Source organism: Manacus candei, unplaced genomic scaffold, assembly GCF_025592945.1.
Source record: "Manacus candei isolate 608988 ecotype Guabito, Panama unplaced genomic scaffold, ASM2559294v1 h1tg000151l, whole genome shotgun sequence".
Lineage (NCBI taxonomy): Eukaryota > Metazoa > Chordata > Aves > Passeriformes > Pipridae > Manacus > Manacus candei.
In genome coordinates, this window is record NW_026138199.1 from 55,082 (window position 1) to 69,410 (window position 14,329).

General features: G+C 48.7%; 1 long non-coding RNA gene across 1 annotated transcript in view; it reads right to left on the reverse strand.

Annotated features, from left to right (window-relative positions):
- The window catches only part of LOC127463183 (uncharacterized), a 55,327-nt gene extending 41,589 nt beyond the window's left edge, over positions 1 to 13,738 (reverse strand). The window contains exon 1 of the long non-coding RNA XR_007900688.1: positions 13,648 to 13,738. This is a non-coding gene — a long non-coding RNA (uncharacterized LOC127463183). The remainder of the gene's footprint in view (positions 1 to 13,647) is intronic.
- Positions 13,739 to 14,329: the final 591 nt, after the last annotated feature.

The window sequence follows — 14,329 nt, forward strand, 5'->3', positions numbered from 1 at the left end:
TTCGTGACATCACAGCTCACCTATGTAATCACAGTTCCCCTGTGACATCATAGCCCCCTCTCTGACATTTAATCTTCCCCTGGGACATCACATTCTCCTCTGGGACATTGCATGTTTCCTGTGACATCACATCCTCCTCTGTGACATCACAGTTCCCCAATGACATCACATCCTCATCGGTGACATCACATGCTTACTGTGACATCACATCCTCCTCTGTGAATTCACATCCTCCTCTGTGACATCACAGGTCTCCTATGACATCAGATTCTCCTCTGTGAGCTTGAATCCTCCTCTGTGACATCACATCCCGCCCTGTGACATCACAGCGACCTGTGACATCACATCCACCTCTGTGACATCACATCCTCCTCTGTGACATCACATCCTCCACTGTGACATAACAGTTCTCCTGTGACATCACATCCTCCCCTGCGACATCACATCCTCAACTGTGACTTCACAGTTCCCTTTGACAGCATATCCTCCTCTGTGACATCATTTCCCCTCTGTGACATCGCATGTCTCTTATGACATCAAATCATCCTCTGTGACATCACAACCTCCTCTGTGACATCACATCCTCCATGAGATATCGCGTCTCTCCAATGAAATCACATCCTCCTTCGTGACATCACAGCTCACCTATGTAATCACAGTTCCCCTGTGACATCATCGCCTCCTCTCCGACATTTAATCTTCCTCTGGGACATCACATTCTCCTCTGGGACATTGCATGTTTCCTGTGACATCACATCCTCCTCTGTGACATCACTGATCTCCTGTGACATCACATTCTCCCCTGTGGCATTACAGCACCTCCGTGACATCGCATCCTCCTATGTGTCATCACATCCTCCTCTGTGACATCACAGCTCCCCTATGACATCACATCCTCATCGGTGACATCACATGCTTACTGCGACATCACATCCTCCTCTGTGAATTCACATCCTCCTCTGTGACATCACATCCCGCCCTGTGACATCACAGCAACCTGTGACATCACATCCGCCTCTGTGACATCACAGCTCTCCTGTGACATCACATCCTCCTCTGTGACATCACATCCTCCTCTGTGACATCACATCCTCCACTGTGACATAACAGTTCTCCTGTGACATCACATCCTCCTCTGTGACATCACATCCTCCTCTCTGACATCACATGCTTACTGCGACATCACATCCTCCTCTGCGACATCACATCCTCAACTGTGACTTCACAGTTCCCTTTGACATCATATCCTCCTCTGTGACATCATTTCCCCTCTGTGACCTCGTGTCTCTCCTATGACATCACATCCTCCTTCGTGACATCACAGCTCACCTATGTAATCACAGTTCCCCTGTGAGATCATAGCCTCCTCTCTGACATTTAATATTCCTCTGGGACATCACATTCTCCTCTGGGACATTGCATGTTTCCTGTGACATCACATCCTCCTCTGTGACATCACAGCTACCCTATGACATCACATCCTCCTCTGTGACATCACATCCCGCCCGGTGATATCACATGCTTACTGCAACATCACATCCTCCTCTGTGATATCACATCCTCCTCTGTGACATCACATCCTCTTCTGTGAAATCACAGGTCTCCTATGACATCACAGCTCCCCTATGACATCACATCCTCCTCTGTGACAGCACATCCTCCTCTGTGACATCACATCCTCTTCTGTGAAATCACAGGTCTCCTATGACATCACAGCTCCCCTATTACATCACAGCCCCTCTGTGACATCACATCCTCCTCTGTGGCATCACATCCTCGTCTGTGACATCACTTGAACCCTAGGACATCACATCCTCCTCTGTGACATCACATCCTCCTCTGTGACATCACATCCCCCTCTGACTTCACAGTTCCCTTTGACATCACATCCTACCCTATGACATCATATCCCCTCTGTGACATCGCAAGTCTCTTTTGACATCAAATCATCCTCTGTCATCACAGATCTCCTGTGATGTCACATTCTCCCCTGTGACATAACAGACCCTCTGTGACATCACATCCCCCTCTGTGACATCACAGCTCTCCTGTGACATCACAGCTCCCCTATGACATCACATCCTCCTCTGTGACATCACATCCTCCCTGTGACGTCAGAGCTCTTCTATGGCATCACAGATCTCCTATGACATCACACCCTCCTCTGCGACATCACATCCTCCTGTGTGACTTCACAGTTCCCTTTGACATCACATCCTCCTCTGTGATATCATATCCCCTCTGTGAATTCGCATGTCTCTTATGACATCAAATCATCCTCTGTGACATCACAGATCTCCTGTGACATCACATTCTCCCCTGTGACATCACATCTACCTCTGTGACATCACATCCTCCTCTGTGACATAACAACTCTCCTGTGACATCACATCCTCCTCTGTGACATCACCGCTCTTCTATGACATCACAGCTCCCCTATGACATCACATCCTCCTCTGTGACAGCACATCCTCCTCTGTGACATCACATCCTCTTCTGTGAAATCACAGGTCTCCTATGACATCACAGCTCCCCTATTACATCACAGCCCCTCTGGGACATCACATCCTCCTCTGTGACATCACAGCTCTCCTGTGACATCACATCCTCCTCTGTGACATCACATCCTCCTCTGTGGCATCACATCCTCGTCTGTGACATCACTTGAACCCTAGGACATCACATCCTCCTCTGTGACATCACATCCTCCTCTGTGACATCACATCCTCCCTGTCACGTCAGAGCTCTTCTATGACATCACAGATCTCCTATAACATCACACCCTCCTCTGCGACATCACATCCTCCTCTGTGACTTCACAGTTCCCTTTGACATCACATCCTCCTCTCTGACATCATATCCCCTCTGTGACTTCGCATGTCTCTTATGACATCAAATCATCCTCTGTGACATCACAGATCTCCTGTGACATCACATTCTCCCCTGTGACATCACATCTACCTCTGTGACATCACATCCTCCTCTGTGACATCACAGATCTCCTGTGGCATCACATCCTCCTCTGCGACATCACATCCTCCTCTGTGACATCACCGCTCTTCTATGACATCACAGCTCCCCTATGACATCACATCCTCCTCTGTAACAGCACATCCTCCTCTGTGACATCACATCCTCTTCTGTGAAATCACAGGTCTCCTATGACATCACAGCTCCCCTATTACATCACAGCCCCTCTGTGACATCACATCCTCCTCTGTGACATCACAGCTCTCCGGTGACATCACATCCTCCTCTGACTTCACAGTTCCATTTGACATCACATCCTACCCTATGACATCATATCCCCTCTGTGACATCGCAAGTCTCTTTTGATATCAAATCATCCTCTGTCATCACAGATCTCCTGTGATGTCACATTCTCCCCTGTGACATAACAGACCCTCTGTGACATCACATCCTCCTCTGTGACATCACAGCTCTCCTGTGACATCACATCCTCCTCTGTGCCATCACATCCTCCTCTGTGATATCACAGCTCTCCCGTGGCATCACATCCTCCGCGGTGACATCACATTCCCTCTCCGACTCGCAACTCTCCAATGAAATCACATCCTCGTTCGTGACATCACAGCTCACCTATGTAATCACTGTTCCCCTGTGATATCATAGCCTCCTCTCTGACATTTAATCTTCCTCTGGGACATCACATTCTGCTCTGGGACATTGCATGTTTCCTGTGACATCACAGTTCCCCTCTGACATCACATCCTCATCGGTGACATCACATGCTTACTGCGACATCACATCCTTCTCTGTGAATTCACATCCTCCTCTGTGAAATCGCAGGCCTCCTATTACATCACATTCTCCTCTGTGAGCGTGAGTCCTCCTCTGTGACATCACATCCCGCCCTGTGACATCACAGTAAACTGTGACATCACATCCGCCTCTGTGACATCACAACTCTCCTGTGACATCACATCCTCCTCTGTGACATCACATCCTCCTCTGTGACATCACATCCTCCACTGTGACATAACAGTTCTCCTGTGACATCACATCCTCCTCTGTGACATCACATCCTCCTCTGTGACATCACATGCTTGCTGCGACATCACATCCTCCTCTGCGACATCACATCCTCAACTGTGACTTCACTGTTCCCTTTGACATCATATCCTCCTCTGTGACATCATTTCCCCTCTGTGACATGGCATGTCTCTTATGACATCAAATCATCCTCTGTGACATCACATCCTCCTCTGTGACATCACATCCTCCTCTATGACATTCACAGGTCTCCGATGACATCAGATTCTCCTCTGTGAGCTTGCATCCTCTTCTGTGACATCACATCCCACCCTGTGACTTCACAGCAACCTGGGACATCATATCCTCATCTGTGGCATCACATCTTCCCCGTTACATCACAGCTCCCATGTGACATCACATCCTCCTCTGTAACATCACATCCGCCCCTGTGACATCAAAACTCCCAGTGACGTCACATCCTCCTCTGTGTCATCACATGTCTCCTATTACACCATATCCTCCCTGTGACATCGCATCCTCCGCTGTGTAATCACATCCCCTCTGTGACATCGCACGTCTTCTATGACATCACATCCACCTCTGTGACATCGCATCCACATCCACCTCTGTGACATCACATCCCCTCTGTGGCATCACATGCTTCCTGTGAAAGCAGACCCACATCTGTGATATCACATCCCCCTCTGTGACATCATATGTCTCCTATGACATCACATCCTCCTTTGTGACATCTCAGCCTCCTTTGTGACAACACAGCTCTCCAATGACATCACAACTCCCCTATGAGATCACATCCTCCTCTGTGACATCGCATCCTCCTCTGTGAGAACACATCCTCCTCTGTGACATCACTGGTCTCCTGTGGCATCACATCCTCCGCGGTGACATCACATTCCCCTGCGACCCTGCAACTCTCCAATGAAATCACATCCTCCTTCGTGACATCACAGCTCACCTATGTAATCACAGTTCCCCTGTGACATCATAGCCTCCTCTCTGACATTTAATCTTCCTCTGGGACATCACATTCTCCTCTTGGCCATTGCATGTTTCCTGTGACATCACATCCTCCTCTGTGACATCACAGCTCCTCTATGACATCACATCCTCATCGGTGACATCACATGCTTATTGCGACATCACATCCTCCTCTGTGAATTCACATCCTCCTCTGTGATATCACAGGTCTCCTATGACATCACATTCTCCTCTGTGAGCTTGCATCCTCCTCTGTGACATCACATCCCGCCCTGTGACATTACAGCAACCTGTGACATCACATCCGCCTCTGTGACATCACAGTTCTCCTGTGACATCACATCCTCCTCCGTGACATCACATCCTCCTCTGTGACATCACATCCCGCCCGGTGAGATCACATGCTTACTGCGACATCACATCCTCCTCTGTGATATCACATCCTCCTCTGTGACATTCACAGGTCTCCGATGACATCAGATTCTCCTCTGTGAGCTTGCATCCTCCTCTGTGACATCACATCCTCCTCTATGACATCAGAGGTCTCCTATGACATCACAGCTCCCCTGTGACATAACAGCCCCTCTGTGACATCACATCCTCCTCTGTGACATCACAGCTCTCCTGTGACATCACATCCTCCTCTGTGACATCACATCCTCCTCTGTGGCATCACATCCTCGTCTGTGATATCACTTGAACCCTAGGACATCACATCCTCCTCTGTTACATCACATCCTCCTCTGTGACATCACATCCCCCTCTGACTTCACAGTTCCCTTTGACATCACATCCTACCTTATGACATCATATCCCCTCTGTGACATCACAGCTCTCCTGTGACATCACATCCTCCTCTGTGCCATCACATCCTCCTCTGTGATATCACAGCTCTCCTATGACATCACAGCTCCCCTATGACATCACATCCTCCTCTGTGACATCACATCCTCCTCTTTTGACATCAAATCATCCTCTGTCATCACAGATCTCCTGTGATGTCACATTCTCCCCTGTGACATAACAGACCCTCTGTGACATCACATCCTCCTCTGTGACATCACAGCTCTCCTGTGACATCACATCATCCTCTGGGACATCACATCCTCCTCTGTGATATCACAGCTCTCCTATGACATCACAGCTCCCCTATGACATCACATCCTCCTCTGTGACATCACATCCTCCCTGTCACGTCAGAGTTCTTCTATGACATCACAGATCTCCTATGACATCGCATCCTCCTCTGTGACATCACATGCTTACTGCGACATCACACCCTCCTCTGCGACATCACATCCTCCTCTGTGACTTCACAGTTCCCTTTGACATCACATCCTCCTCTGTGACATCATATCCCCTCTGTGACTTCGCATGTCTCTTATGACATCAAATCGTCCTCTGTGACAACACAGATCTCCTGTGACATCACATTCTCCCCTGTGACATCACATCTACCTCTGTGACATCACATCCTCCACTGTGACATAACAGCTCTCCCGTGGCATCACATCGTCCGCGGTGACATCACATTCCCCCTGCGACTCGCAACTCTCCAATGAAATCACATCCTCCTCTGTGACATCACGGTTCACCTATGTAATCACAGGTCCCCTGTGAGATCATAGCCTCCTCTCTGACATTTAATCTTCCTCTGGGACATCACATTCTGCTCTGGGACATTGCATGTTTCCTGTGACATCACATCCCCCTCTGTGACATCACAGCTCCCCTCTGACATCACATCCTCATCGGTGACATCACATGCTTACTGCGACATCACATCCTCCTCTGTGAATTCACATCCTCCTCTGTGAAATCACATCCCACTCTGTGGCTTCACAGTTCCCTTTGACATCACATCCTACTCGATGACATCATATCCCCTCTGTGACATCGCATGTCTCTTATGACATCAAATCATCCTCTGTGACATCACAGATCTCCTGTGACATCACATTCTCCCCTGTGACATCACATCCTCCTCTGTGACATCACAGTTCTCCTATGACATCACAGCTCCCCTATGACATCACATCCTCCTCTGTGACATCACATCCCGCCCAGTGACATCACATGCTTACTGCGACATCACATCCTCCTCTGTGATTTCACATCCTCCTCTGTGACATCACGGGTCTCCTATGACATCATATTCTCCTCTGTGAGCTTGCATCCTCCTCAGTGATATCACAGATCACCTATAACATCACACCCTCCTCTGCGACATCAAATCCTCCTCTGTGACTTCACAGTTCCCTTTGACATCACATCCTCCTCTGTGACATCATATCCCCTCTGTGAATTCACTTGTCTCTTATGACATCAAATCATCCTCTGTGACATCACAGATCTCCTGGGACATCACATTCTCCCCTGTGACATCACATCTACCTCTGTGACATCACATCCTCCTCTGTGACATAACGGCTCTCACGTGGCATCACATCCTCCGCGGTGACATCACATTCCCCCTGCGACCCAGCGTCTCTCCAATGACATAACCTCCTCCTTCGTGACATCACAGTTTACCTATGAAATCACAGCTCCCCTGTGACATCATAGCCGCCTCTCTGACATTTAAACTTCTTTCTGGGACATCACATTCTCCTCTGGGACATTGCATGTTTCCTGTGACAGCACATCCTCCTCTCTGACATCACAGATCTCCTGTGACATCACATCCTCCTCTGTGACATCACTTGAACCCTAGGACATCACATCCTCCTCTGTGACATCACATCCTCCTCTGTGACATCACATCCCCCTCTGACTTCACAGTTCCCTTTGACATCACATCCTACCCTATGACATCATATCCCCTCTGTGACATCGCAAGTCTCTTTTGACATCAAATCATCCTCTGTCATCACAGATCTCCTGTGATGTCACATTCTCCCCTGTGACATAACAGACCCTCTGTGACATCACATCCTCCTCTGTGACATCACATCCTCCTCTGTGATATCACAGCTCTCTTATGACATCACACCTCCCCTATGACATCACATCCTCCTCTGTGACATCACATCCTCCCTGTGACGTCAGAGCTCTTCTATGACATCACAGATGTCCTATGACATCGCATCCTCCTCTGTGACATCACATGCTTACTGCGACATCACACCCTCCTCTGCGACATCACATCCTCCTGTGTGACTTCACAGTTCCCTTTGACATCACATCCTCCTCTGTGACATCGTAACCCCTCTGTGACTTCGCATGTCTCTTATGACATCACATCCTCCACTGTGACATCACAGCTCACCTGTGACATCACATCCTCCTCTGTGACATCGCATCCTCCTCTGTGGCATCACATCCTCGTCTGTGACATCACTTGAACCCTAGGACATCACATCCTCCTCTGTGACATCACATCCTCCTCTGTGACATCACATCCCCCTCTGACTTCACAGTTCCCTTTGACATCACATCCTACCCTATGACATCATATCCCCTCTGTGACATCGCAAGTCTCTTTTGACATCAAATCATCCTCTGTCATCACAGATCTCCTGTGATGTCACATTCTCCCCTGTGACATAACAGACCCACTGTGACAGCACATCCTCCTCTGTGACATCACAGATCTCCTGTGACATCACATCCTCCTCTGTGCCATCACATCCTCCTCTGTGATATCACAGCTCTCCTATGACATCACAGCTCCCCTATGACATCACATCCTCCTCTGTGACATCACATCCTCCCTGTGACGTCAGAGCTCTTCTATGACATCACAGATCTCCTATGACATCGCATCCTCCTCTGTGACATCACATGCTTACTGCGACATAACATCCTCCTCTGTGACATCACATCCTCCTCTGTGACTTCACAGTTCCCTTTGACATCACATCCTCCTCTGTGACATCATATCCCCTCTGTGACTTCGCATGTCTCTTATGACATCAAATCATCCTCTGCGACATCACAGATCTCCTGTGACATCACATTCTCCCCTGTGACATCACATCTACCTCTGTGACATCAAATCATCCTCTGTGACATCACAGATCTCCTGTGACATCACATTCTCCCCTGTATCATGACAGTCCCTCTGTGACATCACATCCACCTCTGTGACATCACATCCTCCTCTGTGATTTCACATCCTCCTCAGTTATATCACAGATCTCCTGTGACATCACATTCTCCCCTGTGACATAACAGCCCCTCTGTGACATCACATCCTCCTCTGTGAGATCACATCCTCCTCTGTGACATAACAGCTCTCCTATGACATCACAGTTCTCCTGTGACATCACATCCTTCCTGTGACATCACATGCTTCTTGTGACTTCACATACTCTTCTATGGCATCACATCCTCCTCTGTGACATCCTATCCTCCTCTGTGACATCACATCCTCCCTGTGACATCACATGCTCCTCTGGGACAAGACAGCTCCATGTGACATCACATCCTCTTCTGTGACATCACAGCTCCCCGGGGCATCGCATCCCCCCCTGCAACATCACGTCACTCCTATGACATCAGATCTTCCTTTGTGACATCACAGCTCACCTATGAAATCACAGTTCCCCTGTGACATCATAGCCTCCTCTCTGACATTTAATCTTCCTCTGGGACATCACATTCTCCTCTGGGACATTGCATGTTTCCTGTGACAGCACATCCTCCTCTGTGACATCACAGATCTCCTGTGACATCACATCCTCCTCTGTGCCATCACATACTCCCCACGGCATCACATTCTCCTCTGTGACATCGGAGCTCGCCTATGACATCACATCTTTCCTGATACCACATGCTTCCTACGACATCACATTCTCCTCTCTGACATCACATCGTCCTCTGTGACATCACTTTCCCCTCTGTGACATCGCATGTCTCTTATGACAGCACATCCTCCTCTGTGACATCACAGATCTCCTGTGACATCACATCCTCCTCAGTGACATCACATTGCACTCTGCTACATCACATCCTCAACTGTGACATCACAGCTCCACGTGACATCACATCCTCCTCTGTGACATCGGATGTCTCCTAGGAAATCAATTCCTCCTCTGTGACATCACATCCTTCTCTGTGATATCACAGCTCCCCAGTGACATGAAATCCTTCTTGTGACATCACATGCTTCCTGTGATATCACATCTTCCCCTGTGTCATCACTTGTACCCTAGGACATCACATCCTCCTCTGTGACATCACATCCTCCTCTGTGACATCACATCACCCTCTGTGACCTCACAGTTCCCTTTGACATCACATCCTACCCTATGATATCATATACCCTCTGTGACATCGCAAGTCTCTTATGACATCAAATCATCCTCTGTCATCACAGATCTCCTGTGACATCACATCCTCCTCTGAGACATCACATCCTCCTCTGTGACATCACAGTTCCCCTATGACATCACATCCTCCTCTGTGACATCACATCCTCCCTGTCACGTCAGAGCTCTTCTATGACATCACAGATCTCCTATAACATCACACCCTCCTCTGCGACATCACATCCTCCTCTGTGACTTCACAGTTCCCTTTGACATCACATCCTCCTCTGTGACATCATATCCCCTCTGTGACTTCGCATGTCTCTTATGACATCAAATCATCCTCTGTGACATCACAGATCTCCTGGGACATCACATTCTCCCCTGTGACATCACATCTACCTCTGTGACATCACATCCTCCTCTGTGACATAACAGCTCTCCCGTGGCATCACATCCTCCGCGGTGACATCACATTCCCCCTGCGACCCCGCAACTCTCCAATGAAATCACATCCTCCTTCGTGACATCACAGCTCACCTATGTAATCACAGTTCCCCTGTGACATCATAGCCCCCTCTCTGACATTTAATCTTCCCCTGGGACATCACATTCTCCTCTGGGACATTGCATGTTTCCTGTGACATCACATCCTCCTCTGTGACATCACAGTTCCCCAATGACATCACATCCTCATCGGTGACATCACATGCTTACTGTGACATCACATCCTCCTCTGTGAATTCACATCCTCCTCTGTGACATCACAGGTCTCCTATGACATCAGATTCTCCTCTGTGAGCTTGAATCCTCCTCTGTGACATCACATCCCGCCCTGTGACATCACAGCGACCTGTGACATCACATCCACCTCTGTGACATCACATCCTCCTCTGTGACATCACATCCTCCACTGTGACATAACAGTTCTCCTGTGACATCACATCCTCCTCTGCGACATCACATCCTCAACTGTGACTTCACAGTTCCCTTTGACAGCATATCCTCCTCTGTGACATCATTTCCCCTCTGTGACATCGCATGTCTCTTATGACATCAAATCATCCTCTGTGACATCACAACCTCCTCTGTGACATCACATCCTCCATGAGATATCGCGTCTCTCCTATGACATCACATCCTCCTTCGTGACATCACCGCTCACCTATGTAATCACAGTTCCCCTGAGACATCATAGCCTCCTCTCTGTCATTTAATCTTCCTGTGGGACATCACATTCTCCTCTGGACATTGCATGTTTCCTGTGACATCACATCCTCCTCTGTGACATAACAGCTCTCCCGTGGCATCACATCCTCCGCGGTGACATCACATTCCCCCTGCGACCCCGCATCTCTCCAATGAAATCACATCCTCCTTCGTGACATCACAGCTCACCTATGTAATCACAGTTCCCCTGTGACATCATCGCCTCCTCTCCGACATTTAATCTTCCTCTGGGACATCACATTCTCCTCTGGGACATTGCATGTTTCCTGTGACATCACATCCTCCTCTGTGACATCACTGATCTCCTGTGACATCACATTCTCCCCTGTGGCATTACAGCACCTCCGTGACATCGCATCCTCCTATGTGTCATCACATCCTCCTCTGTGACATCACAGCTCCCCTATGACATCACATCCTCATCGGTGACATCACATGCTTACTGCGACATCACATCCTCCTCTGTGAATTCACATCCTCCTCTGTGACATCACATCCCGCCCTGTGACATCACAGCAACCTGTGACATCACATCCGCCTCTGTGACATCACAGCTCTCCTGTGACATCACATCCTCCTCTGTGACATCACATCCTCCTCTGTGACATCACATCCTCCACTGTGACATAACAGTTCTCCTGTGACATCACATCCTCCTCTGTGACATCACATCCTCCTCTCTGACATCACATGCTTACTGCGACATCACATCATCCTCTGCGACATCACATCCTCAACTGTGACTTCACAGTTCCCTTTGACATCATATCCTCCTCTGTGACATCATTTCCCCTCTGTGACATCGTGTCTCTCCTATGACATCACATCCTCCTTCGTGACATCAGAGCTCACCTATGTAATCACAGTTCCCCTGTGAGATCATAGCCTCCTCTCTGACATTTAATATTCCTCTGGGACATCACATTCTCCTCTGGGACATTGCATGTTTCCTGTGACATCACATCCTCCTCTGTGACATCACAGCTACCCAATGACATCACATCCTCCTCTGTGACATCACATCCCGCCCGGTGATATCACATGCTTACTACAACATCACATCCTTTTCTGTGATATCACATCCTCCTCTGTGACATCACATCCTCTTCTGTGAAATCACAGGTCTCCTATGACATCACAGCTCCCCTATGACATCACATCCTCCTCTGTGACAGCACATCCTCCTCTGTGACATCACATCCTCTTCTGTGAAATCACTGGTCTCCTATGACATCACAGCTCCCCTATTACATCACAGCCCCTCTGTGACATCACATCCTCCTCTGTGGCATCACATCCTCGTCTGTGACATCACTTGAACCCTAGGACATCACATCCTCCTCTGTGACATCACATCCTCCTCTGTGACATCACATCCCCCTCTGACTTCACAGTTCCCTTTGACATCACATCCTACCCTATGACATCATATCCCCTCTGTGACATCGCAAGTCTCTTTTGACATCAAATCATCCTCTGTCATCACAGATCTCCTGTGATGTCACATTCTCCCCTGTGACATAACAGACCCTCTGTGACATCACATCCCCCTCTGTGACATCACAGCTCTCCTGTGACATCACAGCTCCCCTATGACATCACATCCTCCTCTGTGACATCACATCCTCCCTGTGACGTCAGAGCTCTTCTATGGCATCACAGATCTCCTATGACATCACACCCTCCTCTGCGACATCACATCCTCCTCTGTGACTTCACAGTTCCCTTTGACATCACATCCTCCTCTGTGATATCATATCCCCTCTGTGAATTCGCATGTCTCTTATGACATCAAATCATCCTCTGTGACATCACAGATCTCCTGGGACATCACATTCTCCCCTGTGACATCACATCTACCTCTGTGACATCACATCCTCCTCTGTGACATAACAACTCTCCTGTGACATCACATCCTCCTCTGCGACATCACATCCTCCTCTGTGACATCACCGCTCTTCTATGACATCACAGCTCCCCTATGACATCACATCCTCCTCTGTGACAGCACATCCTCCTCTGTGACATCACATCCTCTTCTGTGAAATCACAGGTCTCCTATGACATCACAGCTCCCCTATTACATCACAGCCCCTCTGGGACATCACATCCTCCTCTGTGACATCACAGCTCTCCTGTGACATCACATCCTCCTCTGTGACATCACAACCTCCTCTGTGGCATCACATCCTCGTCTGTGACATCACTTGAACCCTAGGACATCACATCCTCCTCTGTGACATCACATCCTCCTCTGTGACATCACATCCTCCTCTGTGACATCACATCCTCCCTGTCACGTCAGAGCTCTTCTATGACATCACAGATCTCCTATAACATCACACCCTCCTCTGCGACATCACATCCTCCTCTGTGACTTCACAGTTCCCTTTGACATCACATCCTCCTCTCTGACATCATATCCCCTCTGTGAATTTGCATGTCTCTTATGACATCAAATCATCCTCTGTGACATCACAGATCTCCTGTGACATCACATTTTCCCCTGTGACATCACATCTACCTCTGTGACATCACATCCTCCTCTGTGACATCACAGACCTCCTGTGACATCACATTCTCCTCTGCGACATCACATCCTCCTCTGTGACATCACCGCTCTTCTATGACATCACAGCTCCCCTATGACATCACATCCTCCTCTGTGACAGCACATCCTCCTCTGTGACATCACATCCTCTTCTGTGAAATCACAGGTCTCCTATGACATCACAGCTCCCCTATTACATCACAGCCCCTCTGTGACATCACATCCTCCTCTGTGACATCACAGCTGTCCTGTGACATCACATCCTCCTCTGTGACATCACATCCTCCTCTGTGACATCACA